Raw genomic sequence first — 27,665 nt, forward strand, 5'->3', positions numbered from 1 at the left:
AGAAAACTGACCCAGAGTCAATATTCTAATACGACAAGTAGGGTCCTTTTTCTTCATTAGAAAACATTCCAGACCTGTAGATCTACGAACCTCCACACGTTGAAAACTGACCACATAGAATTTTGACCTCGCTCATTGCTACATAGATATTTAAGAAATTATAGGCGATACACGTATTAAACATGTTTTGCGAGGGGCCGGGGGGGGGGGGGGGGGGCAACGAAAGCAAATGCAAGATTAGGCAGAACTCGGAATGGAATATTGAAAATGTTATATTATGTTATTTACTTGATCGATGTGTTAAACTGGGTAAAAAGGATAAACTTTATGTAATTTTTAATAGTGTTAAAACTGTTATTCATATTCAAGTTTATTTATTAAGAAAATCTATGATTTATTTATTTAATTAATCAAATAGACATTGTTACAAAGAATATTGCACAAAAGCTTATAGTTAAGTTTCGCAAGATATTTTATGAGACATATCTGTAAATATACAATACATTCATTTTTTGAAACTGTTTGATTAACTGGTTTACAGAATTTTTGCATACAAGATTCTTATTGAAAAGAATTCATCGTTGGTCTACGCGTACAACATTTTAGTATCTCATGCTTTGACCACTAGTCCCAGTTTATCAAACTAAACAACATATCCAGCTCTCTATTCGGATAAGGAAGGAGACTTTGCAGGACATCTAGAGCGTTATTGAAGAATTTTAATAACCCATGGTGCGAAGCCATTAAGAAAACTTTAAATCAATGTGGATTGACATATATATGGTATCAAAACACAATAAACATACCCTGGTTAAAATCTAAAGTATACAATATTTTATTAGACCAATTTAAGCAATCATGGTATAGTGAGGTACATAATTCTCCAAAAGGTTTAAATTATAGGATTTTTAAAAAGTCACTGGATTTTGAAAAGTATTTATTGACTTTGCCAACACAATTATGTAAGAAATATTGTAACTTTAGAACTGGTAATGCTAAATTACCTATTGAGATAGGTAGATGGTTTCATATTCCTAGAGAAAACAGAATTTGTAAACTATGTACATGTACCTGCAATGAAATTGGGGATGAATTTCACTACCTTTTCAAATGTACTGATGTATATATATCCAATTCAAGGGTTAGATGTTTACCAAAATATTTCATAACAAATCCAAATGTTGTCAAATTTGAAAAAATGTTTAATGTCACAAACATAAACCAACTTACCAATATTTGTAAACTATTAGATACTATATTTGAGAGAGTTAGCTCTCTTGGTTAAATTATAACAGATATAAATTATATCTGTTATCCCTTCATCATGCCTGTACCATTGATTTTCATGTATTATATATATTGTAGTTTGTACATACTGTACATATGTTTTTTCTCTACACTGTAAATTCAGTTATGAGAATAAAGTTCATTGTCATTGTCATTGTTAGTGATCCAATAAAATTCTGTTTTCGATTACATGATCTTTAAAATAGCGAGACGAAAAGGTTACACTAGCAAAACATGTTGCAGTAAAAGCTCGCAACTGTTGTTCGTCGGTCACGTTTTTTTATATCAATGTTAATAATGCTATTAATAAATTTTTAAAATAGTATGGATCACTAAAAATTCAATGTGGATGAGAGAACATCATGTTTGATTTTTTTTAAACTAAGTTTAATTCCCAAGCAAGTTTCTCAGTCATGAAAAATACAACCAAACGCTTCAACCAACTGTCATGCACCATTATTCTAACAATATTATAATTACTAAAGAAAAATAATTAAAAAGTTATTTTAATAGCTTATTTAATCACAATCTGTGTACATTTCATTTTTCCGTTTCGTTAATTAAGCAAATTACATGTAAATGCAATGATTTAGTTGATAGACATTTGTAAGAATGATATCAAATAATTAGACAATCTTTTGATAATAATCATTCATAAAATAAGAATAAAAATACAAAGTAAATTTAAGCTGAAAATGTCATAGTATTTTTCCATTTTCCGTTCCGTTTTCCGTTCCGTTTTTCGTTCCGCGTTTTAGCAGCACCCTTATATGGTTTTTAAATACATGTATTCTTCTTAAGCCTGTTGCAGTAAAAAAACATTTGTTTTTCGAAAGATCCAAATTGGATGATGCATGCAATGTCGGATCTAATGAGTGGCTGAATTCAAACTGTTTGAATTAATCGACCCCCCCCCCTTTAAGCAAACATAATTATAAATCGGACACCCCCCTGCCCCCCCCCCCCCCCCTCCTCCGCCCTATGAAATTTCTGGATTCACGCATGTGATGAGATGCGCCTATTTCAGACCCATGGTGAATGATGAAATCTGTCATGGCGATAGAGACCGGGATGATTTCTCTTCCCCTGTAAATTAACTGGTATCAGTTTCTGTGCGGGTTCTTTTTATTCAATCAGGTTGATATCATTCCTTTTAAGGCATGGTTTGACAATGAAAAAATACGTCATATTATCAATCATTCTCCCCTCCCATTTAAAACATGTCTAGATTTACGCCTATTCTAATTATCCGTTATAAACATTCTTGCTTTCTAAGGTACGTCTTTCTGTTGCCAAGATGCATGGTTAGTGGAACAATTAGGCGGTATGGGATGTCCATATTTGTGATGGGATATTTAATAAACGGGTCTCAAAATTTTGGCATTTTTAATACAAATGCAATACTCTCAGAATGCTTGTTGATATACTTTATGTTTATCATTTTTTAATATACAGAAGACAAGGGATAGGCTTACATGCACATGTAAGTTATGTGTGTGGTCACGCCGGAATACGATCATATTAACACCTATTAATGGATATATATATCATTATCAAAGCATCTCTGCAGTATTTCATAGAAGTTAAAACTGAATTTTTGTGTTATTTTCATGTACATTTATAAGAATTAATAATAAAATATTGATAATATTCAAACGAATCTTCTCATACTTAACAGTGCATTTAATTTAGAATCTTCTAAATCGCGTGTATATTTTACTTACATAATGTGATGTTACTAATACGTATCCGTTGACTGTCGTCGCCAAAACATGCTCTATTGTTAATAAAAAAAATACAAAGCATCTGAATTTATTTTTCTTATGCAATGAACATGCACTAAAATAATTTCAATACACTTCATGTGCTACAATAGAGCTATCAAAACTCTAGCATATTGCTTATGCTGAAAAAAAGAAACCCCACAGATTTTTCAGCTTACCATTAACCACCATATTAAAAATTGAAGTTTAATTTCCTAAAAAAAAGCCCTGCTCAGAGTATAGACAGTGTACACCTACATGTAGTGTACACTTTTGCCCTTGGTTATAATACAAGTGTACACCGGTTGTAGGTGTACACTTTTGCCCTTGGTTATAATACAAGTGTACACCGGTTGTAAGGTGTACACTTTTGTATAGCATTCTCATGTCAACCGTGCCATTTGTGTTGTTTAGAAAAATTGGTCATTAAGAAATATCGAACTTGGAATTAAAAAACTTACTTTTCTCAATTTCATCTTTATAGATTATAACGGCAAAGACTTCATATGTAATACAGTTACATGGTTTGAATAATACCCCCTCTGAAAAAAATAGTGGGTTAAAAGACCCGGATCAAAATATTGGATAAAGAAAACGCCTTTGGTCGAAATAGGAGATATCAGAAGACCAAAAGAAACCAATAACGGATATATATAGCCAAAATGTATGAAGGGAAAAAATGTACTGTCATTACTGGGGGTGTATACAGGGACGGAAAATTGGGCGCAGTTAAATTTTTTCTTTAAAAAAAATAATTCTTTTCCTGTTACATATATAGACGTCCGACATTGTAGTGTGGTAGGGTGACTTACCCAACACTTCTAGACCTATTTTGGTTATTTCAAACAAAAACCTTAGGTTGACGCTTCCAAAATGGGTGCTTAGCGATGTCTTGATACAATCTCAATGTCTCCACGATATCAAGTGTTCAATAAATTTAAAAGAAACGAGTTTTTATTCTTTTTATTAGATACCATAATTTAACAGGATGGTCAATAAATACAGATGACAGGTGGATGAATGAGCAATGAAGCTGGATATAGACCGTCAATGAGAATACAGAGGAGATTATTTCTTAGATTATTTTTTCCAAAAACATTTGCATTTTTTAATTTCTGATGGTCAAAGCGTGCGCGTGTTTTGATTTTTATTTCTTAAATGAGTAGGCTCCCAGTAATTGTCTCGGCAAAGGACATAATACTTATGCTCTCATTGGAAAATCCTGATCAAAAAAAAGTTATGAGAAGATAAAATCTCTGGACATATTATAAACAAAGTATTGGTTAATAAACTTCCAGTCTAGAGGTAGTTAAGAGTTCTCTCCCATTAAAGGAGTTTATCGTGTATTGAATATACAAATAAGTGAAAAATCTGGAACATATCATTACGTGTTTAATTCCGCAAGAGTGCACACGAACTGAGCATTACAAACCAATTGCCAACGTCTCCGAGTACATTCGCAGAGTTCATAAATAAAATTTAGATATTCTTTCTCGTTCCATCCAATTCGTGGTTTGTAGCAGATTCAGCAATATAAACAATGTAACGGACCTTCATCTCACAATGAATAGAATCTAACACATACTCTAACAAAGTATTTACAAATGTTCATATTCTCTCCCAGTCTTAAAACAGTCAGACAAGACTACGCGATCGCGGGTTTAGGATCACTCACGCATGCGCGCACACTATGACTGTAAACTCCTTGATTGCAAGATACGATTGGTACTGTTCTTTGACGATAGCAGACGATGTAATATCCGGTGTTTTCTTTGGCGGGAATACATTACTTCCGTCCGGTTTTCCAATGCATGATGGGAATTTACTTTCACAAGGCTCACAGTTTGTTCCAAAACACTGATTTTCTACGTACTCGCCTAAAACAGAAATTAAAACAAAACATTAAATCGTTTGATTCACTTAGTTATTTTGTAAAATTTAGCAGATACACTAATTGCGTGGACCCTGAGGTCCACGCAGAAAATATATAAGCGAGGTTAAACGCAGAAGGATAAAACGTACGCTCAACTAGGACCTTGGGTCACCCAAAAATAGTTCTCCAAAATATGAGTGTATTAATGAGCACTTATGGAACTCTTTTACAAGTAAAGATAAGAATGTAAATCTACTTTCTTTTTTTCTATATCCATAGGGAGACCACAGGTCACCTTACGTTCTAAAACAATGTCGTAATCATTTTGTTAATCAATACGGAAACAAAAGTCACCTAACAGCTGCCTAGTGGCAGTTTTACAATATTGAGATTCATCAGAAGTGATGTGATCCACTGTAGGGAGACCAGGGGTAACCTAATGTGTAATATCAATGGGGGGATGTCATCCGGTTATCTTATGACATTTTACAAGATTAATATTTACTGGAAGTAAGTCATATTAGAGAGACCGGGGGTTAAATTAAGTAGAATGTTCGTTTGAGACCAGAGGTTACCTTAAGTCCTAAATATGAAGAGAGAAAAATAATTTTGGTAATTAATAGAGCAGGTGTCACTTTAAGTGAAATATTCATAATATGACTAGAGGTCATATTATATTAGGACCTATGGATTCTATTAATCTATAGGAAAATTAGAGGTTCAGGCACGTAGCATTAGCCCCCCACCACAAAAAATTGATATGAAAATAAAGAAATGAGGAGTGAAATTGAAGTTATATAGGAAGCCAGCACCCCCCCCCCGTCCCCCACGGTTCGGATTTTGAAGACTTTGGGGAACTTTTTTTTTTTTTTTTTTTGCTTGTCAAGATTTTTAAGATTTTTTGGATGAGTCTGCCCCCCCCCCCCCCCCACTTTCAAAAACGATGCTACGTGCCTAAGGTCACCTTTATAGATTTTTAAGGATACAGATTCATCAGAAGCCATTCACTGTAGAGAAACAAGGGATCATTATAAATACGATATCAATAGAGATCACCTTAGGTCCTGAATCAAGTGTTGTTATAATTTTGGTAATATACTGGAAGACGAAGTTCACCTAATGCCATTTTTGAAGATTGATAATCACTAAAAGTTCGCCACTTTAGGAGACTACATGTACCTTAACCTTAAGTGGAACTTCAATAAGGAGACCTAAGGTCACCTAAGGTCACCTAAGGTCCTAAATCAATGAAATAATATCCTTATTAATCTATATAGGGAGACCATTGATCACATTAAGTGAAATATCCAAAAGGAGACCAGAGGTCTGACCGTTATGCATTTTTGAAGATGGAGATTAATTCACCAGAAGCAACTGTAGGGAGACTAGTGGTCACCTTTTTTTTAATTTGCATTTTTTGTAATTACATTTTTTCAAATTCATACATACACAAACACACCAGAGATCATAAGTAATTATGCTATAAAGTTGATACAATCAGGAAAAAAAAACTATAACTTCTGCTCTAGATCTTGTATATATTAAATATTACAGATTTTCCCATTCAGACCATATTGTAATATGTTTGTAAAAAGAAGAATTTCTAATTGCTAGACAACTTTCAATTTCATATCTAAAATGTAAATGACACATTTGTCCAGCAATGTTTGGGTTTTTTTTATTACAAAGACATTGAAAAATATACTGTTTGGTAAATAAAATTAGAAAGTTAATGACTAAATTTGACTTTGAGAGAGGAGCCTCTCCGAATAATATATTGATTACATTAAAACCAACTCTCTTTGAGACAGTATTGTAAATATGCATACTCAAACTATTCCAGATAGCAAGTACAGTAGGACAAGATGTGAAAATATGTTCAATGGTTTCAACTTCACTCTTGCAGAAAGTACAAGTGTCATTATCAACTAATTTAGCTTTTTTCAAGTAAGCTTTAACTGGAAGAAGTCTATGTAATGTTCTATATTATAACCATTGTATAGAAGAGTCTTTTGTGACCTTGAAACATATTTTAAACACATCCTGTAAAATTAATTCAGGATATCCTCTTTGTACAATAGTGGATTTCCCTCTTATTAATTAGTCTGTAAATATGCTTGGTACATTTCTTGCATTAAAGAATTTCAGCACAATGATAAGGAACAAAAGGACTTATAATATTGCTGTAGGTTTCCTTACAGAACTTTGATATCCTCTTTGTACAATAGTGGAATTCCCTCTTATTAATTAGTTTGTGAATATGCTTGGTACATTTCTTGTATAAAAGAATTTCAGTACAATGATAAGGAACAAAAGGACCAATAATATTGCTGTAGGTTTCCTTACAGAACTTTGATATCCTCTTTGTACAATAGTGGAATTCCCTCTTATTAATTAGTTTGTGAATATGCTTGGTACATTTCTTGTATAAAAGAATTTCAGTACAATGATAAGGAACAAAAGGACCAATAATATTGCTGTAGGTTTCCTTACAGCACTTTGAACTTTTTACAAACTTTGCTACAGCACTGATCATACTGTTGTATTGCATAAAACATATTTCAAAATTGAATTTCTTTTCAAAATCAGATTTTGATAGAAATGATCCATTTTCATATAAAAAGTCTTTCACAATTTTTTACACCTCTTCTGTACCATTCTTAATAAAACACAGGCTTTTTATCCACCTTAATTTTAGAATTAAACCAAACTGAAGCATATGTTATGTAAGCATTTGAAATTTGACTTTGGTTAAAATGTGTATTCAATACAATAAGCCATGACTTCAGAACATTTCTCCAAAAAGTGTTGGTACAGTTGTTCAAAAGATTTTCAATAAAAGCATCACCAAAATCCAAAAATCCAGACACAATATCTTCAAACACTGCTTTAAAAATACTCAACCAAGATTGTCCCCCCTGCACTAGTCTTTGTATCCAAGAACACTTTAAAGAAGTTATAAAATTATAAAATTATTCAAGTTCACCATACAGACCTCCTGCAAAGAGATTTTGTGTCACGACTGAGCGTTTAATTTTATCACACTTCGATTTCCAAATAAATCTAAAAAAACCATTGTTCAAAAAATTAATTGTTTCTATTCTTGGATTTGGTAATGAAATAAGTAAATGGTTTATTTTTGGAATAATAAGACTTTTAAGTACAGTAAGTCTTCCTATGGGAGTAAGAATTCGCCTTTCCCATTGTTGGATGAGTGCAGAGATTTTCGGAATTTGAATATTATGATTTAATTCAGGAATTTGTTCCAAGTCAACAGAAAAATGAATACCTAATAATACAAATTCAGTGGCTCCCCAATCTAATTTCCATCTAGAGTGATGAAAGACTTAAGATGAAAATTTTTTTGAACCAAACCATATAATTTTTGTTTTTGAGCTATTAACTTTCAACCCCGATATTTTTGAAAATAATTCTAAAGTTTCGAGAGCATTAAATAAAGATGAAGCAGAACCGTCAAGGATGAGGCATGTATCATCTGCATACTGGGATATTTTATGTTCTCTATCATACACAAAAATGCCTCTAATATCTTTATTTTGTTTAATTAGTACAAATAATGAAAAGATATGGGGCTACAGGGTCACCCTGACGACATCCTCGCTGTATTTCAAACTGTGGCGACAGAAAGCCGCTTTGGAGAACAGCCGCTTTAAAATTTGTATTGAGAATTTCTACCCATTTGATGATATGAATTCCAAATCCAAAAAAAGTAACACCTTATAAATGAATGACCATGAAATTGAATCGAAGGCTTTTTCAAAGTCAATAAGCATGAGTAATCCAGGGATATTCTTGACTTCTGTATAAGACATAAGATCATAAATAAATCGTGTATTTTCACCAATGTATCAAGCCTGTATAAAACCAGTCTGAGTATTAGAAAAAAGTAAATCCAGAGTCGATTTTATCCTAAGACTGACACATCCAGATATTAACTTGTAAAGAAACATTAGGTGGTCAATTTACTTCGAACACCAATAAAGAGAACAGAGGTTACCTTAGGTAACCAATTAAATAATTTTCTTAATCTAAAGTGAACCATTTATAATGACACCAGAGTTCATCTTTGGTCCTAGATCACTGAAGTAATAATTTTTCGTTAATCTATAGGGAGACCGGCGGTCACATATTAAGGAGGCTCGATGGTCGTGACCATTATATATATATATATATATATATATATATATATATATATATATATATATATATATATATATATATATATATATATATATATATATATATATATATATACCAGGTTATATATATGGAATTTTTCTTGACCAAATAAAAGTTTATAGATTAAAACATAATTTATAATATTTAAGGTAGATCTGATGCTTTAACGTTCACCACCCAATTCTATTTTTAAGAAAATGTGTAAAGGAGGCTGCACCAGAAGGCATCCACTGTTGAGAATTCAGGGGTCACTTTAAAAAGATTATCCAAAGGAAGACCAGAGGTCACTATAGGTCCTTTATCAATGTTGTTATAATTTTTAGGAAGACTAGGGATCACATTTTGTCATTTTTGGAGATGGAGGTTCACCAGAAGTCAGCCACTGTAAGGAGCCTAGAGGTCGCCTTTGGTATTAAATCAATCAAATAAAAAAGATGTTCACCTATAGGGAGATCAGAGTTCATCTTATGTCATTTTACAAGATTTTACTAGGTGGAGAGCTTCAACATAATTCAGCCACTGTAGGAAGACAGGGGTCCTCTTAAGTGGAATGTCCATTAGGAGACAAGAGGTAACCTTAGGTCTTTAACCAATAAAATAATTTTGTTAGTCTAAAGAGTATGGGTCACTTTAAGTAAACTTTTCAAAATTACACCAAAGGCCATCTTAGGTCCTAGATCAATGAAGTAATACTTTGTGAATCTATAGAGAGACCAAAGGTCACCTTAATGTAGTTTTGAAGATGGATATTCACCAAACGTCAATCACTGTGAGAAGGCTTAAGATAAAATTACATTCACAGGGAGACTAGAGGTCAACGTGGGTCTGATATCAATGGAGTAATAAATTTTATTTATAGGAAACAAGAGGTCACATTATGTCATTTTATAGTATGGGGAGTCACCGGTCATTTGATGCATTTTGCAAATTGGAGATTAATCAGTCTTCATCCATTCATTGACTACCTGGTGTTACCTCAGATTATTTTACAAGATGGAGATTCACTAAGGTTATTCACTGTAGGATAACCATAGGTCACCTAAGGTAAAAAAAAATTAAGTGACGTCACCAATGGTTTTAGATTGATGTTGTAATTCTTTGAGTCAATATTGAGACCAGATTTAATAAATAATTTAAGATACAAGGTGAAGATTTACCAAAGCCAGAGGTTACCTTATAGGTTCATGGTCACGATTTTGGTCAAAATCACTTTTCCTATTTTAATAATTACAATGCTTCAGTAAGGCATTCTTAATATGCAACCGAAATTTGAGTGTAATTTGTTGAATTGTGAGCAAGTTACAGAGCTTGAACTTCTTTGCAAAGTAAACAAAGCGTTTGATTATATTTTAAATGTTAAAGTGAAAATTCGAATTTAAGACCTCAAATGAATGTGTTAAACGTTAGAAACTGTTTATTTATGCTTAAAATAAATTAAAAGATAGACAAATCAGGTTTACAATTTTTTTACTCGTATATTGAACCTATGTAAACAAAAACAGGGCACGAGCGTTGTTTACATTACAAAGAATTCTTAGCTCTGTATCTTGCTTTTAACTCCACAATGACTCAAATTTCATTTGATCATTGGAAATGCATGTCTTAAGCATTCTAAATAATAAAAATAGAAAAAATAGAAAAATAGAATTTGACCAAAATCGTGACCATGCCCCTTTAATTGAAATATGCCTAGGGGACCAGAGGTAACCTAAGTTTTTTTTTATCACTGTTGTATTAATTCTTTATATCAATACGGAGACCTCGGGTCACCTTAAGTCATATAACAGGATGGAGAGTCACCAGTTATCCACTACAGGTGCCCACAGGTCACTTTATATCATTTTACACAATGGAGAGTCACTCACCGGTCAACCACTGTAGGTGACTAGGAGTCCCCGTATGTCATTTTACACGATGAATAATTGAAATATGCCTAGAGGGACCAGAGGTTACGTAAGTTTTTTCTATCACTGTTGTATTAATTCTTTATATCAATATGGAGATCTCGGGTCACCTTATGTCATATAACAGTATAGAGATTCTCCAGTTATCCACTACAGGTGCCCACAGGTCACTTTATATCATTTTACACAATGGAGAGTCACTCACCGGTCAACCACTGTAGGGTGACCAGGGGTTCCCTTATGTCATTTTACACAATGAATAATTGAAATACATGTATGCCTAGGGGGACCAGAGGTAACCTAAGTTTTTTATCACTGTTGTATTAATTCTTTATATCAATACGGAGACCTCGGGTCACCTTATGTCATATAACAGGATGGAGAGTCACCAGTTATCCACTGCAGGGTGCCCACAGGTAACCTTATATTATTTTACACAATGGAGAGTCACCGGTCAACCACTGTAAGGTGACAAGGGGTCCCCGTATGTCATTTTACACGATGAATAATTGAAATATGCCTAGGGAGACCAAAGGTAACCTAAGTTTTTTTATCACTGTTGTATTAATTCTGTATATCAATACGGAGATCTCGGGTTACCTTATGTCATATAACAGGATAGAGAGTCACCAGTTATCCGCTGCAGGGTGCCACATGTCACCTTATACCATTTTACACAATGGAGAGTCACTGATCAACCACTGTAAGGTGACCAGGGGTCCCCGTATGTCATTTTACACGATGAATAATTGAAATATGCCTAGGGGGACCAGAGGTAACGTAAGCTTTTTCTATCACTGTTGTATTAATTCTTTATATCAATATGGAGATCTCGGGTCACCTTATGTCATATAACAGGATGGAGAGTCACCAGTTATCCACTGCAGGGTGCCCACAGGTAACCTTATATTATTTTACACAATGGAGAGTCACCGGTCAACCACTGTAAGGTGACAAGGGGTCCCCGTATGTCATTTTACACGATGAATAATTGAAATATGCCTAGGGAGACCAAAGGTAACCTAAGTTTTTTTTATCACTGTTGTATTAATTCTGTATATCAATACGGAGATCTTGGGTTACCTTATGTCATATAACAGGATAGAGAGTCACCAGTTATCCGCTGCAGGGTGCCACATGTCACCTTATACCATTTTACACAATGGAGAGTCACTGATCAACCACTGTAAGGTGACCAGGAGTCCCCGTATGTCATTTTACACGATGAATAATTGAAATATGCCTAGGGGGACCAGAGGTAACGTAAGCTTTTTCTATCACTGTTGTATTAATTCTTTACATCAATATGGATTCTCTGGTCACCTTATGTCATATAACAGGATGGAGAGTCACCAGTTATCCACTACAGGTGCCCACAGGTCACCTTATATCATTTTACACAATGGAGAGTCACTCACTGGTCAACCACTGTAGGGTGACCAGGGGTCCCCGTATGTCATTTTACACAATGAATAATTGAAATATGCCTAGGGGGACCAGAGGTAACCTAAGTTTTTTATCACTTTTGTATTAATTCTTTACATCAATACGGAGATCTCGGGTCACCTTATGTCATATAACAGAATGGAGAGTCTCCAGTTATCCACTGCAGGGTGCCCACAGGTCACCTTATATTATTTTACACAATGGAGAGTCACCGGTCAACCACTGTAGGGTGACCAGGGGTCCCCGTATGTCATTTTACACGATGAATAATTGAAATATGCCTAGGGGGACCAGAGGTAACCTAAGTTTTTTTTATCACTGTTGTATTAATTCTTTATATCAATACGGAGATCTCGGGTTACCGTATGTCATATAACAGGATAGAGAGTCACCAGTTATCCGCTGCAGGGTGCCCACAGGTCACCTTATTTTATCATTTTAAGTTACTCATCGGTCAACCACTGTAGGGTGACCACCCTTCAGTGGATGATTGGTGAGTCTCCATCATGTAAAATGACATACGGGGACCCCTGGTCACCCTACAGAGGATGACCGGTGACTGTGCATTGTGTAAAATGACATAAGGTGACCCCTGGTCACCCTACAGTGGATGACCAGTGACTCTCAACCGTGTAAATGACATACGGGGACCCCTAGTAACTCTGTAGTGGATGACCGGGGACTCTACATCGTGTTAAAGGATATAAGGTGACCCCTGGTCACCTTACAGAGGATGACCGGTGACTCTCCATAGTTAAAAATGAAATAAGTGGTCCCCTGGTCACCCTAAAGAGGATGATCGGTCACTCTCTAAAGTGTAAAATGACATAAGGTGACCCCTGGTCATCCTACAGTGGATGACCGATTGCTCTCTATAGTGTAAAATGACATAGGGTGACCCCTGGTCATCCTACAGTGGATGACCAGTGACCCTCCATTATGTAAAATTATATTCGGGAAACCCTGATCACCCTTAAGTGGATTACCGGTGACTCTCCATCGTGTAAAATGATATAAGGTGACCCCTGATCATTCTACAGTGGATGATCGGTGACTCTCCGTCGTGTAAAATGATATACGGGGACCCCTGGCCACCCTGACTCTCCAAAATAATATAAGGTGACATGTGAGCACCCTACTGTTGATTACTGGTTACTCTCCATCATGTTACATGACATAAGGTGAGAGTCACCGGTCATCTACTCTAGGGTGACAAGGGGTTACATTATGTCACTTTACAGGATGGAGAGTCACCAGTCATCCACTGAAAGGTGTCCACGGGTCACCTTATGTCATTTTGCACAATGGAGAGTTACCGGTCTTCCACAGTAGGGTGACCAGGGGTCGTTATGATTATGCGAAACTTATGTCATTTTACACGGTGGAGAGGGACCGGTCATCCACTGTAGGGTGAATAGGGGTCCCCTTATGTCATTTTACAATATAAAGAGTCACCGGTAATTTACTGTAGGGTGACTAGGGGGTCACTTTATGTAATTTTACAGAATGGAGAGTCACCAGTCATCCATTGAAGGGTGTCCACAGGTTACCTTATGTCATTTTGCACAGTGGAGAGTTACCGTTCATCCACTGTAGGGTGACTAGGGTTCACCTTATGTCATTTTACATGATAAGGAGTTACCGGTCACCCACTGTAGGGTGACCAGGGGTCATCTTAACAGAAATATCATGAGAAAAAGAGAAGTCACCTCCTGATATGTATTTCCCACACAAATGTCGTTATGATTATGTGGACCTTATGTTATTTTACACGATGGAGAGTGACCGGTCATCCATTGTAGGGTGCCCAGGGGTCACCTTAAGTGAAATATCATGAGAGAAAGAGAAGTCACCTCCTTACATGTATTTACAACGCAAATGTCGTGATGATTTTGTAAATCAATATATACGGAAACTGGAAGTTGGCTGATGCATTTTGCAGATGGAGATTAATCAGTCTTCATCCATTCTTTGACTACCTGGTGTTACCTCATCAGATCATTTTACAAGATGAAGATTCACTAAGGTTATTCACTGTAGGATAACCACAGGTCACTTTAAGTGAAAAATGAATAAGTGACGTCATCAATGTTTTTAGATTGATGTTGTAATTCTTTGAGTCATCACAGAGACCAGATTTAACAAATATTTCAATATACAACGTGAAGATTTACCTAAGCCATCCAACGTAAGGAGACCAGGGGTCACCTTAATTGAAATATGCCTAAGGGGACCAGAGGTAACCTAAGTTTTTTTAATCACTGTTGTATTAATTCTTTATATCAATACGGAGACCATGGATTACCTAATGTCATTTTACAGAATAGAGAGTCACCAGTCATTAGTGTAGGGTGCCCAGGGGTCACCTTATGTCACTTTACACTATGGAGAGTGACCGGTCATCCACTGTAGGTTGACAAGGGGTCACCTTATGTCATTTTACAATATAGACAGTCACCGGTCATTTACTGTCGGGTGACCAGGGGTCAACTAATGTCGTTTTACAGGATAGAGAGTCATCAGTCATCCACTGAGGGGTGCCCAGGGGTCACCTTATGTCATTTTACACTATGGAGAGTGACTGGTCATCCACTGTAGGGTGACTAGGGGTCCCCTTATGTCATTTTACAGTATAGAGAGTCACTGGTCATTTACTGTAGGGTGACCAGGGGTCACCTTATGTCATTTTACAGGATAGAGAGTCATCCACTGAAGGGTGACCACGGGTCACCTTATGTCATTTTACACTATAGAGTCATTGGTCATCCATTGTACGGTGACCAGGGGTCACCTTATGTCATTTTACAGGATTGATAGTTACTGGTCATCCAATGTAGGGTTACCAGGGGTCATCTTAACATAAATATCATGAGAGAAAGAGAAGTCGCCTTCTTATATGTATTTCACGCACAAATGTCGTGATGATTTTGTGAACCTTATGTCATTTTACACGATAGAGAGTGACCGGTCATCCACTGTAGGGTGACCAGGGGTCCCCTCATGTCAATTTACAGGTTTGAGAGCTACCGGTCATCCACTGTAGTAATTGAAATATCATGAGAGAAAGAGAAGTCACCTCCTTACATGTATTTCCTACACAAATGTCGTAGTGATTTTGTAAGTCAATACGGACACTGGAGGTCGGCAGATGGAGATTAATCAGTCTTCATCCATTCTTTGATGATTTTACAAGATGGAGATTCACTAAGGTTATTCACGGTAGGGTGACCAGGGGTCACCTTAAGTAAAAAATCGATAAGGGGACCTGAGGTCACCAATAGTTTTAGATTGACGTTGCAATTCTTTGATTCAATATGGAGACCTGAGGTTTAACAAAATATCAATATACAAGGTAAAGATTTACCAAAACCATCTACAGTGGGAAGACCAGGGATCACCCTCAGTGAATATCTAAAAGGCTACCAGACGTCAACCTGGGTCTAAAGACAATGTAGTTTTAATTTTCTTAAAATGACATGAAGTCCAGATGTCAACGTATGTCATTTACAGAAACACCCATAAGAAGACCAGAGGTCAGTTCATGTCCCCTATCAATTAAAGGATTATTTTCCTTATCTATAGGGAGACCAGATGTCACCTTATGTCATTTACATGATAGGTATTCAGCCATGGTAGGGAGATCAGGGGTCACCTGAAGTAAAAATATGCACAAGGAGACCAGAGTCATCTTAGCTTCAAAAAGGTTTAGATTTAATTCAAAGATCAATACGTGAACCAGAGGTCAGCTAATGCCATTTTACAAGATGGAGATTCCCAACAAGCCATCCACTGTAGGAAAACCAAAGGTCACCTTTGGTAATCGATCTATGTCTTTATATTTTTGTTAACTAATAACGGAGACCAGAGGTGACTTAATGTCATTTTACAAGATGGAGATTCAAAAAAGTCATCTACTGTAGGGGACCCAAGGGTCACCTTAAGTGGAATATCCAAAAGGAGAACATAGGTCACCTTATGATCTAAATTGATGTAGTAATTATTAACTCTGTAAATCAAAACGGTGATCAGAGATCCGATTATGTTATTCTACAAGATGAATCATAAAATATCATCTATTGTAGGTAAACCAGAGTTCGTTTTAGGTCTTGGATATGTGTCGTAATAATTTTGTTTATTAAGGAGATCAGAGGTCACCTTATTTCATTTTACAAGGTGGAGATACCAAAGTAATCCACTGTAGAGAGACCAAAGTAATCCACGGTAGAGAGTCTAGGGATAAAATTTAATGAATTATCAATAAGGAGATGAGAGGTCACCTTTAAACTTAAAACTTTTGTTGTAAATGTTTATCAAAACAAAGACCAGATGCCACCTTCTTTTACAAGATGGAGAATTACCATGCAGAATTTATGCACTGTAAAGAAACCAATGTCTATTGGGAGACCAGAGGTCACCTTAGCTTCTAAATCAATGTAATATTTTGAAAATCAATACGGATACCAGAGATTATCTTATGTCATTTTACAAGACGAAAATCATGCACTATATTAATAGTGTTTATTAGGAAGAACATAATTGTTAGAGGGAACAGGTGTCACATAAAGATGATAAAAAATACGTAAACCAGAGTTCACCATATATTGTACATCATTGGGGAGACCAGAGATTGCATAACTTATAAGGAGACAACAGGTTGAAAATGTGGTGTGTGAAAAATTATACTCTTATCTACTGAACACAAAAGTTCAGACTTTGATTTTATAAATAAGCAAAAACGCTACACATTTCAATCACATTTATTCCTTATTTGTTGTCGTCAAAGGATGTTGGGGGGGGGGGGGAGGATAAAGGGGTGACGATTTGCTCGTCTTCATTTATTTCTCAGATGCAATTCACAATAGGTCCGTATTTACTATGTTTATTTTAGCTATTTAAATATTTTTTTTTAATTTGATGAGTGAAAATCCAGTCCAGGGAAGTGGAAGGTGGAGCGGGGGGAGGGAAGTTGTGAACTCCAACCTTCATGCAACACCTGTAGACAGGGGAGCACCTACTTCGTAATGACAATAAAGAGATGTTAGCTAGAGCATTAAGTTTATAAGGTTGCCTTTGTTGTATGATGTATCTTTAGTTAGAACACAAATTTGATGTCATTCCTTTGTTCCAGCAGTCTAAAATTTTACATGTACAGTCCGATATTAGTGAGCTTCTTAAAATAAGACCGTTACTCGTGGTTACAGTACTGATATCCTTCAAAATCAGACTGTCTCAAGTAAATCAACAATGAAATTCAGTAGCAGTGTTTTACATGTAAGTACGATGTATGCCGAAAACAGCTCTGTATGAAAAAAAAAATATCACACAGTTCTCATCACTAACGGGCTCGAAAATGTCAGATATTTTTTTTTATACAAAACTGTTTTGGCATGCATCCATTACGGAAACCAGAGGTCATCTAATGTAATTTATTATCAAATCATTTTACCATTATATTAAAGTATCAGTAAAAAGTCTATGGGTGGGTGGCGGGGGGGGGGGACTACATCTTTCTACAGGCTACACCTACGTATACAGAGTAAGAACGTGAAGTACTTTGATATTTTAATGAGGAGGATTTTGTGTTACATTTAACTTTTATATCCTTAGGGGGGCACGGGTCACCTTATGTCAATATAACGTATATCATATATCTTTCAAATAATAGTGAATGTTGAATTTTTTATCCTCTATAGTGTATTTTCAATACTTAGAGGGGTATTCTTTTTTTTTTTTAAATACATTTCTGCCTGTTGTATATCATTTCTAAAGGCTAAGTGGTGTTACTAGCTATTCTACTTTCACTTTGCGGTTGAATGCACTACATTTTGTAGCGGAGTGCACAGATTTGGTAGTTGTGAATAAGCAGGTGACCTGGGGTCCTAGTTGAGCGTACGTTTTATCCTCCTGCAGGTTAAACCGGATGCTATGGGGAAAATTCAGCCTGCGCATGAGCTAGCCTGGTTCCTGTGCGTAATGGGTAGCTCAGGGAACCAGGCCAGCACACGTTTATCTGAAACGGGATCGGGATTCCGTGCCATATGCACACATAAGTTCAAAGGCGCTGTAATTGTAAAATTGTCGGTAAACAGTACAGAAACAAAGTATTCCTTTTAAAGAAATGATTGGCATGTGATATGAACTATCAGTATTATGAAATAAGTTAATGTTATGCCGAAACTACAACATGCATCAACTAGCATAATTTGCAATGTTTTGTTGTTTTCTGAATACAAATGTAACTTAAATTTACTTTTATAGTAGGCGAGGCTAGAGAACTTCCCGATTAATTTTTTAAGCATTTAAGTATGATTGAATAATTACGTAACTGTATAAAAGTTTAAATCTCAAGAAAAATGCATCAAAATATGAAATTTTTAATTTACACAAAGCTGTCACTGCATAGTTAACAAAGAAGTGCGAATCGTAATGTGTGCGCAAATACATGTAGTAGAATTCACCGAATGCCTGATACTATACATGCAAACTTCATTCATAGATAGATCATAATTATTTTAGAAGTATGAACCCTTTAAATTCTGAGATAAAAAGTCAGGGCTATACATACATGTATACGTATTACAACGTACAAATTTAGTGGTTAAAAGCAGAGGGCTAGAGTCGGTGGAATCTCTAATAATCTTAAGGCTTTCACGTTTTCGTTGGAAACACATGCAAATGGTCCACGTATTGTAGTCCTTTTTTTAAAGGACAGCAACTTGTTTACTTATTTGATTCACTTTGTAGTATGAGATTTTTTTTTTACAATGGTTATGAATTCAGAGAGCCTACTCACATGGAGACATGGGTATCTTCTGCCGCTTGGCGCAGTCTACCATCATGAACAGTGGGGGAGGTGAACAGCTTGGGGTAGGTGCATTCTCTGAGGTAGGGCTTGTTCAGACCCTGGACGGTGGAGGGGTCGCTGCAGTTATAGTACCTCCCACAGTTCTCAGGATCACGAATGATGGACGTCGGGTTGTCTCGGCAAAATTTCCCCAAAACCACTGAAAAATAAGGACAAACGTTTTAGGCCAAAAAAAAAATTAATGATTTGTTTCTCAGGCACCGCCGCATCAGTATAATCATCGCCGCATCAAACTTTTTTATCGTCATTTTTCCGGATTTTTTATATCTTATTATCGGTTTTCTCTATTATAGAATCTATGTAAACAAACGCTCAGAACAAATGCTTGTCAGATGTCTCTGTCAGTGAAAAACGTTATTTTATCTGAAACATCTACCCAGTGACCAACCTAGGGGGCTACCTGGGCTAAATACAACTTTATATAGATATAATTACTCGCTTTGTGGTCGGTAACTTCGCCAGAATTTCCTCAGAAAGAGAGGCTGAAGTTGCTCTGTATTCTGAGTTCACGATAGTGAATTCAAAGTTCACTCCAAATGCAATAAAATGATAATCATCTAATTCAAAAGACATTTTCATAGCCTAAGTTAACCCGTGTTGTGATTAATAACTAGCGACTGTCTTATCTTCATAGGTTATAAATACGATTGATGCAACCACATACTGTGCACTGAAAATTACAACCGATGTTTATAACTTTAGGTACTGATATTGCAATTAGTTGGTAACTTGTAATTAATTAATAACTCTGCCAAGTTAGTGCTAAAATAATCATGAAACCGTTTGTCTACAGTTATCTTTAACTACAAAATTATGTACAACCAACTATATGACGGTTGTAATTGGGTCAAAGGGTTGGACTCATACCTCCAAAATACACTTAAACACATAGACTGATTTTATTTGTCATTTAGCCAACACAATTACGAAACATTTCAGCTACAAAATGTATGAATACACATAATAAATTAAATTTTAAAAATTGGATAAGATTTTAATTTTTTTAGGAGTTGTTTTAATTGACTTGCTTCTAATCAAATTCAAATTAAGGTTGAATCTGTGTACCGGTATAAATGTATTATCATTAGCATTATGCCATTGTCAAAGAATGGAAGTCTACCTGATTTCTCAAATTTCTCCCAATTTTTCTGTGAGGGAGAACTTCAGAAGTGAAATCTCCCTAAACTAAGTTTGCTCTGGGTTGGTCCCTGTTAACACAACCACTGAAATTGTTATCTTCAGAAATTGAAGCCTCTGTGATATTGCATAGAAACAGGAATAAAGGACACTTGTATTGTTTGAGAAGTTTATGATGACTTATTTACTTTTACTTGATTTCTGTCCCCAAGGCACTGAAGATTGATAAGAAAACACCCCCAAATGAATGCTTTATTTGATAAATTTTTATATGGCAAATTCAACTAGTAAAATGCCATAAGAAGTCCCCTATTTCAGTTTAGACTTCTGTTTTTACTGTGGAGGGGAAAGATGGGCCGCAAAATAAAACAGGGGCATAAACCATTTGTCTTGTTTGTTCATCTGCAAAAACTCAACCTTATAAAAGGAAACAGAACAGTTTAAACTAAAAAGAACAAATTAAAACAAATGTTTAAACTTTGCCAATGTATGAGCTTGATGAATATCTGCTGATGAGTACACAAATAAATCATATAATATGGGTCACAGTCATTGTAAATTTTGTCTAAAGAAAAAAAAATTAAACCTGCCTGCCTCATCAAAATTTTCAAAATTTTGGCCCGAGAAACTAATGATTAATTTTTTTTGGCCTTAAGGCATTTAATCTTTAAACTTCATGATGTAAAAAAATCATCCTGAAGCAGCTGAATGTGGGTCTTAAACCGTATCTCCAAGATGAGTTTTGTTAGCCATTTTTTACACATACCTTTTGTGTAGAGATAACTCAGTTATAAAAAGATGACTACTCAAGTAACCATTCGCAGCTTCTCGGGTCTTTCCGGCAGAGCTCGGAAAAACACATCGGCTATATTAGTATTACCGGATGTTTGATTTTTTATACAAAATTGAGTCCCTTCTCATCAAAATATTAGCTAGACAGCCCTGTGTGTCTCTGTGGTAGTATATATCAATTTTCATATTGATATTATATTTATAATAAGAGGCCCATGGGCCACATCGCTCACCTGAGGAACAATAGGTATGATAAAATCAGCTTAATGGAGTCATAATACAAACAATCTGGACAATGTACAATAATACATGTAGATCCTGTATAAATAAAATCCATTTTCCCCCTGGATATTCTTATGTTTATAATCATTAGTCCCTTTTCTAACAGGATGATTTTATAGTCATATCACATGATGAGTATTGCAGTTCTCAAAAAGATCCTTAATAATTGTTTATATATGGGATACAAACCTACATCAAACTCTGAACATTCTTGTGAGGCCGAAGAATTGTCCTGGAGCCAAAGTATTAACAACAAGAGGCCCATGGGCCACATCGCTCACCTGAGGAACAATGGGTATGATAAAATCAGCTTAATGAAGTCATAATACATACAATCTGGACAATGTACAATAATACATGTAGATCCTGTAAAAATCCATTTTCCCCCTGGATATTCTTATGTTTATAATCATTAGTCCCTTTTCTAACAGGATGATTTTATAGTCATATCACATGTTGAGTATTGCAGTTCTCAAAAAGATCCTTTACAATTGTTTATATATGGGATATATAGCTACATCAAACTCTGAACCTTTTTGTGAGGCCGAATAATTGTCCTGGAGCCAAAGTCTCAACAATTATAAAGAATCATTTGGCTGATTAGTTTCTGAGAAGAAGATTTTAAAAGATCACTCTATATATTCCTTTGTAAAACTTTAACTGCCCCCCAAATGTGGCCTCACCCTACCCCCAGGGATCATGTTTTCACAACTTTGAATCTACACTACCTGAGGATACTTCAACACAAGTTTCAGTTTTCCTGGCTGATTAGTTTCTGAGAAGAAGATTTTAAAATATTTACTCTATATATTTCTATGTAAAACTTCGACCCCCCATTGTGCCCCACCCTACCCCCAGGGATCATGAATTTCACAACTTTGAATCTACACTGCCTGAGAATGCTTCCACACGAGTTTCAGCTTTCCTGGCTGATTAGTTTCTGAGAAGAAGATTTTCAAAGATTTACTTTATATATTCCTATGTAAAACTTCGACCCCCCCATTGTGGCCCCACCCTAACCCTGGGGGGTCATGATTTTCCCAACTTTGAATCTACATTACCTGAGGATGCTTCCACACAAGTTTCAGCTTTCCTGGCTGATTAGTTTCTGAGAAGAAGATTTCAAAGATTTACTCTATATATTTCTATGTAAAACTTTAACACAACCCCCCCCCCTCCCAATGTGGCCTCACCCTACCCCCAGGGATCATGATTTTCACAACTTTGAATCTACACTGCCTGAGGATGCTTCCACACAAGTTTCAGCTTTCCTGGCTGATTAGTTTCTGAGAAGAAGAATTTTAAAGATTTACTCTATATATTCCTATGTAAAATTTCGACCCTCCATTGTGCCCCACCCTACCCTCAGGGATAATGATTTTCACAACTTTGAATCTGCACTACCTGAGGATGCTTCCACATAAGTTTCACCTTTCCTGTCTGATTAATTTCTGAGAAGAAGATTTTTAAAGATTTACTCTATATATTCCTATGTAAAACTTCGACCCCCCATTGTGCCCCACCCTACCCCCAGGGATCATGAATTTCACAACTTTGAATCTACACTGCCTGAGGATGCTTCCACACGAGTATCAGCTTTCCTGGCTGATTAGTTTCTGAGAAGAAGATTTTCAAAGATTTACTCTATATATTCCTATGTAAAACTTCGACCGACCACCCCATTGTGGCCCCACCCTACCCCTAGGGGTCATGCTTTTCATAACTTTGAATTTACACTACCTGAGGATGCTTCCACACGAGTTTCAACTTTCCTGGCTGATTAGTTTCTGAGAAGAAGATTTTCAAAGATTTACTCTATATATTCCTATGTAAAACTTTTACACCCCCCCCCCCCCCAATGTGGCCCCACCCTACCCTCAGGGATCATGATTTTCACAACTTTGAATCTACACTGCCTGAGGATGCTTCCACACAAGTTTCAGCTTTCCTGGCTGATTAGTTTCTGAGAAGAAGAATTTTAAAGATTTACTCTATATATTCCTATGTAAAACTTCGACCCTCCATTGTGCCCCACCCTAGCCCCAGGGATCATGATTTTCACAACTTTGAATCTACACTACCTGAGGATGCTTCCACACAAGTTTCAGCTTCCCTGGCTGATTAGTTTCTGAGAAGAAGATTTTCAAATATTAACTCTATATATTCCTTTGTAAAACTTCGACCACCCCATTGTGGCCCAACCCTACCCCCGGGGATCATGAATTTCACAACTTTGAATCTACACTACCTGAGGATGCTTCCACACAAGTTTCAGCTTCCCTGGCTGATTAGTTTCTGAGAAGAAGATTTTTAAAGATTTACTCTATATATTCCTATGTAAAAGTTTGACCCCCTTCCCCCCCATTGTGGCCCCACCCTACCCCCGGGGGTAATGAATTTCACAACTTTGAATCTACACTACCTGAGGATGCTTCCACACAAGTTTTAGCTTTCCTGGCTTTCTAGTTCTTGAGAAGTAGATTTTTGAAAATTTCTCGAAATTTTTCATTAATTTCTAATTATCTCCCCTTGAAAACGAGTGTGGCCCTTAATTTTCATCACTTTGAATCCCCTTTGCATAAGGATGATTTGTGCCAAGTTTGGTTGGAATTGGCCCAGTAATTCTTGAGAAGATGTTGAAAATGTGAAAAGTTTTCGGACAGACAGACAGACGGACAGACGGACGACAGACAAAATGTGATCAGAATAGCTCACTTGAGCTTTCAGCTCAGGTGAGCTAATTATAAAGAATCATCTGGCTGATTAGTTTCTGAGAAAAAGATTTTTAAAGATTTACTCTATATATTCCTATGTAAAACTTTAACACCCCCCCCAATGTGGCCCCACCCTACCCCCAGGGACCATGAATTTCACAACTTTGAATCTACACTACCTGAGGATACTTCCATACAAGTTTAAGCTTTCCTGTCTGATTAGTTTCTGAGAAGAAGATTTTTAAAGATTTACTATATATATTCCTATGTAAAACTTCGACCCCCCCCCCCCCCATTGTGGCCCCACCCTACCCTCGGGGTCATGATTTTCATAACTTGGAATCTACACTTCCTGAGGATGCTTTCACACAAGTTTCAGCTTTCCTGGCTGATGAGTTTTTGAGAAGAAGATTTTAAAAGATTTACTCTATATATTCCTTTGTAAAACTTCAACCACCTATGGTGGCTCCACCCTACCCCCAGGGGTCACGATTTTCACAACTTGGAATCTACACTACCTGAGGATGCTTCCACACAAGTTTCAGCTTTCCTGGCTGAATAGTTTCTGAGAAGAAGATTTTTAAAGATTTACTCTATATATTCCTATGTAAAACTTTGACTCCCATTGTGGCCCCACCTTACCACCAGGGGTCATGATTTTCACAACTTTGAATCTTCACTACCTGAGGATGCTTTCACACAAGTTTCAGCTTTCCTGGCTGATGAGTTTTTGAGAAGATTTTAAAAGATTTACTCTATATATTCCTATGTAAAACTTCAACCACCTATGGTGGCTCCACCCTACCCCCAAGGGTCACGATTTTCACAACTTGGAATCTACACTACCTGAGGATGCTTTCACACAAGTTTCAGCTTTCCTGGCCGATTAGTTTCTGAGAAGAAGATTTTTAAAGATTTCCTCTATATATTCCTATGTAAAACTTCGACCCCCCCCCCCATTGTGGCCCCACCTTACCCCCAGGGGTCATGATTTTCTCAACTTTGAATCTACACTACCTGAGGATGCTTCCACACAAGTTTTAGCTTTCCTGGCTTTCTAGTTCTTGAGAAGTAGATTTTTGAAAATTTCTCGAAATTTTTCATTAATTTCTAATTATCTCCCCTTGAAAACGAGTGTGGCCCTTAATTTTCATCACTTTGAATCCCCTTTGCATAAGGATGATTTGTGCCAAGTTTGGTTGGAATTGGCCCAGTAATTCTTGAGAAGATGTTGAAAATGTGAAAAAATTTCGGACAGACAGACAGACGGACAGACGGACGACAGACAAAATGTGATCAGAATAGCTCACTTGAGCTTTCAGCTCAGGTGAGCTAATTATAAAGAATCATCTGGCTGATTAGTTTCTGAGAAAAAGATTTTTAAAGATTTACTCTATATATTCCTATGTAAAACTTTAACACCCCCCCCCCCCCAATGTGGCCCCACCCTACCCCCAGGGACCATGAATTTCACAACTTTGAATCTACACTACCTGAGGATACTTCAATACAAGTTTAAGCTTTCCTGTCTGATTAGTTTCTGAGAAGAAGATTTTTAAAGATTTACTATATATATTCCTATGTAAAACTTCGACCCCCCCCCCCATTGTGGCCCCACCCTACCCTCGGGGTCATGATTTTCATAACTTGGAATCTACACTTCCTGAGGATGCTTTCACACAAGTTTCAGCTTTCCTGGCTGATGAGTTTTTGAGAAGAAGATTTTAAAAGATTTACTCTATATATTCCTATGTAAAACTTCAACCACCTATGGTGGCTCCACCCTACCCCCAGGGGTCACGATTTTCACAACTTGGAATCTACACTACCTGAGGATGCTTCCACACAAGTTTCAGCTTTCCTGGCTGAATAGTTTCTGAGAAGAAGATTTTTAAAGATTTACTCTATATATTCCAATGTAAAACTTTGACTCCCATTGTGGCCCCACCTTACCACCAGGGGTCATGATTTTCACAACTTTGAATCTTCACTACCTGAGGATGCTTTCACACAAGTTTCAGCTTTCCTGGCTGATGAGTTTTTGAGAAGAAGATTTTAAAAGATTTACTCTATATATTCCTATGTAAAACTTCAACCACCTATGGTGGCTCCACCCTACCCCCAGGGGTCACGATTTTCACAACTTGGAATCTACACTACCTGAGAATGCTTTCACACAAGTTTCAGCTTTCCTGGCCGATTAGTTTCTGAGAAGAAGATTTTTAAAGATTTCCTCTATATATTCCTATGTAAAACTTCGACCCCCCCCCCATTGTGGCCCCACCTTACCCCCAGGGGTCATGATTTTCTCAACTTGGAATCTACACTACCTGAGGATGCTTTCACACAAGTTTCAGCTTTCCTGGCTGATTAGGTTCTGAGAAGAATATTTTTAAATATTTACTCTATAGATATTTTCCTACGTAAAACTTCGACCCCCATTGTGGCCCCATCCTACCCTCGAAATTTTTCATTAATTTCTAATTATCTCCCCTTGAAAACGGGTGTGGCCCTTAATTTTCACAACTTTGAATCCCCTTTGCCTAAGGATAATTTGTGCTAAGTTTGGTTGAAATTGGCCCAGTAGTTCTTGAGAAGATGTTGAAAATGTGAATAGTTTACGGACAGACGGTCAGACGGACGGACGGACGGACGGACAGACGGACGATAGACAAAATGTGATCAGGTGAGGTGAGCTAAAAAGGGGTGTCAATACATACGATGTGTTTTTCCGAGCTCTCCCGGAGGGGCCTAGAAGTTGCGATGTCTCAGTTAACCTACCTGGTGACACGTTCTCCGAGCACTGGCGCGTGGCCGGGTTGTATTTGGACACCTGACAGGCCTCCACGGACACGGTTCGGTTGCGGTAACACTTGATGTAGTACTCCGAGTCCAGTTTCCCGGGGTACGGGTTGTTGTTGTCCGGAAGGTTGATACAGCTTGGCAGGCGGTCCTCACACGGTACACAGTTGGCAGAGTTTAGCTCGCAGTGGGTCTGTCGGTAGTCGCCTGGTAAAACAAGACAACAACTTAAACTAGGCGATAAAGAAATGGACAAAGATCGAGTATAAAGCTTAAAAATCGTGTGACTGGATGGAACCATTCACCATCTAAACTTCCTTCTGTTGCATGTATGTTAATACTTTTTAAAGATTTCAACTATCACTACATGATATCATGAATTCGTGGATTATATACTCACAAGGCGCTTGGGGTTCTAGACGATCCCCGCATGTGACGTCACTTAAGTTCTTTACACGTCATGGTGGTTATGTCAAACAGTTGTGGATATCTACCACAAGTGCTTGAGGACAGGATCGAACCCCCCCCCCCCCCCAAGATTACAGACCCCGGGACTTTATTATTTATTTATTTTTATTAAATTATCCTTTTATGACATAT

At 36.7% G+C, this 27,665-nt stretch overlaps 1 long non-coding RNA gene across 1 annotated transcript; it reads right to left on the reverse strand.

Annotated features, from left to right (window-relative positions):
- Positions 1-4,429: 4,429 nt before the first annotated feature.
- On the reverse strand, positions 4,430-27,594 carry LOC117689787 (uncharacterized). The gene is made up of 4 exons (XR_004601983.2): positions 27,466-27,594; positions 27,045-27,272; positions 19,267-19,477; positions 4,430-4,927 (listed from the first exon to the last, which is right to left on the reverse strand). It is a non-coding gene; the product is annotated as an uncharacterized lncRNA (long non-coding RNA).
- Positions 27,595-27,665: the final 71 nt, after the last annotated feature.

This window comes from Magallana gigas, chromosome 8 (genome assembly GCF_963853765.1).
Source record: "Magallana gigas chromosome 8, xbMagGiga1.1, whole genome shotgun sequence".
Taxonomy (NCBI): Eukaryota; Metazoa; Mollusca; class Bivalvia; order Ostreida; family Ostreidae; genus Magallana; species Magallana gigas.